We start from the raw sequence: 3,657 nt of genomic DNA on the forward strand, positions 1-3,657 counted from the left end.
CAGACCAACAACAGGACAATTTTAACAATTTTCGCCATCTTATTCATCACTAAATTCACTTCTGAGAACGTTTTAGGCGAGACATGAACTGTTTAGATTTCGAATAAAATCGTTGCCGAATTGACAATTTGCTTCAAAGTTTTCAGAGTTGAGAAGCTACATATAGTGACACACACACACACACACACACACACACACACACGGCCAAAGCGCAGCAGGCACAGGAGGGGGAGAGAGAGATACCTGTTTGAAAAATTCCCATTCACCTTGTCTCACTTCACCTTCAACGGAAATGTTCAGTTTAATGTGAATTAGAGCAGTCGTTTGCCCGCTAGCTCACTTAACAACGCCTCGGCTGTCGTGTCAACCTGCAGTGGACAGAGCACCACGAGCTGCCTGTTGTGGTGCTCTGTCAGCTCAGCGCTAGTTGGTGGTCTAGTTACCCCAGAATAGGTGACTGTGGGCTGGGTACAGAAAACCGCAAACTGCCGGTCGTGGTGCACTCTCACTTCGCCCACGGCTCTGTTCTGAATGTGAAAGATAACCACGCCCCCTGATTTGGAGATATGAACTTGAAATAAATAAAGAGAGAAATAAATGTGGCATTAGGAAAATAAAAGTCTCTTGAAATAAATAAATGTGGACTTATGAAATAAAAGTACCATGAAATAATTAAATTAATTTATTTATGTATTTATTGCTTCATTTATTTATATCATGATGTATTTCAAAGGCATATTTATTTATTTATTCATGTATTTATTAATTTATTTATGTATTTATTCATTTATTTAATTGTGAATAAAACAGCATTCCATACATTACAGGTAAAAGTCCTGCCATGGCTTATGTAACATTATTCCTTAAAGCTTTCAAAATATTGATTTTGTTTCAGATTAGTTTAGAAGAAAACCTCTCAAACGTTCTTCATACAGAGGATGAGACATGAATGCATACAATTATATTATTATTATGAACTTTATTGTGACATGTTTACTGAATACATTTGTACAAAGTTGTATAAAAAATAAATCGACTATAAAAGTGGATAAAATAAAACACAGAGAGCATGATGAACTTTTGGTGAAGAGGCTGGAAATGTACTTCTCTGCCTCTGTCAGCAGCCAAGGTGTGTGTGTGTGTGTGTGTCTGTGTGTATGTATGTCTGTGTGTGTGTGTCTTCTCTCAGAAAACAAGACTTTCCTCCCCTGAAAAAACGCTCCCATAAGTCATTGGTCCAAGCAGCAATTACGACTCATCCGTATGGTTTTTAGTGGTGATTGATTGTCAATAGATTGACCATTGATTGTGAGTCTTCTGTGTTCTGTATTAAGAAAGCATGTGCATTACCTGTCGGTAATAAGTAGCAAAGTTAAGCTCTGCAAGTTCTGCAATAATTAGACATACAGTTCTTCTAGTGCAATAAGGGCAAAGTGACATTGTATTCATTTCACGTTTTTGATTGTAGTACGCGTCGTTGGCTGTGGTTTGTTCTGCTGATGTTGTTTTATTTTGTTTCGTCTCCCTGTCTTTTAGCCCTGGTGTTGTCCTCGGGTCAAACTTGACCCGTTTTCAAAGTTTTTTATACTGACTAAATTGCCCCATAATAACTTGGATGCATGCATGTACGTTGTATGCAACCCATACAACATTCTTCACAGGTAAAATGAATCCATTGAATTTTGTTTTTTTTATTCAATTTCATAGCATTTGAAAAAAAACAATGTTAAAATGGTTTTAAAACAGAGTCCTGACTAAATGACATAAAACAGTCTGTGATTCACTCAACATCCTCTGACTTTAACAATTAGTCAAAATAATTCCTAATATGTACTTTTTTATAAACTCAAAAATTTGGTATAGAGTATAAAGTTGAAAAGAGGTACAAAAACGTTTGAAAAAAAGCGTCAAAAAACGTCAGAAAAAGCGCCAAAAAAAGGTCATTTTCAATTTTGTCCCCGGAAGAAAAATAAGTTCATGGTCGACGGGAAGACAACACGAGGGTTGAAACAGATCTGCTGTCGGTCCCTGTTGATTGGATCCCTCAGGCTGCCGTAGGAGAAAGGGGCGGAGAGCCCCGGGACGGAAAGAGAAAGAGTAGGAGTGTTAAAAAAGTGTTCTGGCTGGTGATTAACTGGATGCTCCGTGTGCGTTCAGTGTTTTCTTAGAAAACCTAGCTAGGCAAACCTATGAACAGTCGGTGACAACACCAATAAAAAAATTCCAGACCGCCCGCCCATACCACTTAACGTAAAAAAAAAACGATTATCTGTATCAGCGTTTTAGTTGACTGTTAACCCATAAAGTTAATTAATAAAAAAGTGCGCTACTTGGGCGTCCGGGGTAGCTCATCTGGTAGAGCACGCGGCCACATGTAGAGGTTTATTCCTCGACGCAGAGGTCCAGGGTTTGAATCCAACCTGCGGCGATTTCCAGCGTGTCTTCCCCCTCTCTCTCTTTCATATCTAAGCTGTCCTGATGATTAAAGGAAGAAATACCCAAAAATGAGTCCAGCTCGGCTACAGCTCTGAGTCTGTCCCTCTGCTTCGGTTTCACTCACCACTGAGTCTGACTTAATGTCCCCCCCCTTAATGTGTTGGAGTTTGTAACATCCCAAAATCTTAATTTTGACTTCAAGATTTTCATTGTCACTGTAAATACATATCGGTTCAAAATATCAGTTATCGTTTTCATTAACTACTGATAATCGGTATTGGTATCGGCCTTTAAAAACCAGTGACACTCAAACTCTAACCCTAAATCCTGGATCAACAGAAGTACATTTCCAGGATAAAGCCGGACATGACAGGAAGTCAGCTCTCTGTGTGTTGCCGCTCTCAAAATACGTTCGCTTCGGGAAACGACAACAAACTTCGAGCTAGCGAGCTACACGCTGACAATATCAAGCTTTGAAGAACTTTTGGATCGTGCAACAAGGCGGGTCTGCTTGGTTCTTTCGGGGGAATGATTGAGATGATTAACTTTCATTACCCCCCAATTAACTTTTTTACTACTTAACACATTTACGTGTTTTGAGGACTTGTTGTTCCAGTAAACTGGGACAGCGGGTCATTCGGGATTTTTGCCTGCAGCTTTTTGTAGAGTAATGTTCCGGTCCAGAAGAACATTGTATCCATAATACCAAAACACCGAGCACCCACTTGTGCCAGGCTGCCAGAGGGCTACATTCATTTAAAATGAAACATTGCAGTTGGTGCTAAGTGGAGCGTCTGTCACAGTGTGATTGGTTATGTCGCTGTCAGTCCCCTGCTCCACATCCTATCCACCAATCACAGCGTCTCTCGGATGGAAGCGCCTCTTTAGTGACCCCCCTCCATCCCCCCACTATATATAAATGTTTTAGCACAATGATTAAGGCTTTGTTTGGTCATTTAAAGCAGTGGTTCCCAACCTTTTTTCCTTGGTGCCCCCCCTACTCATGTCTAAGAAAAGCTGATATATATATATAGTTTTCATACAGACTTTTGTATACATTATATATTCTAGTGTATTATCATAATTTGCCCGGACCCCAGTTTGGGAACCACTGATTTAAAGCAGCTAAATACTGTATATCAGAGACACTGAGATGCAGAATATGAAACTTGAAGCCATGCTGAACAATAAGTGCTGCAATAAATGTAGTAAAACTAGAAG

The sequence above is a fragment of the Perca fluviatilis genome, chromosome 4 (genome assembly GCF_010015445.1).
Source record: "Perca fluviatilis chromosome 4, GENO_Pfluv_1.0, whole genome shotgun sequence".
NCBI lineage: Eukaryota > Metazoa > Chordata > Actinopteri > Perciformes > Percidae > Perca > Perca fluviatilis.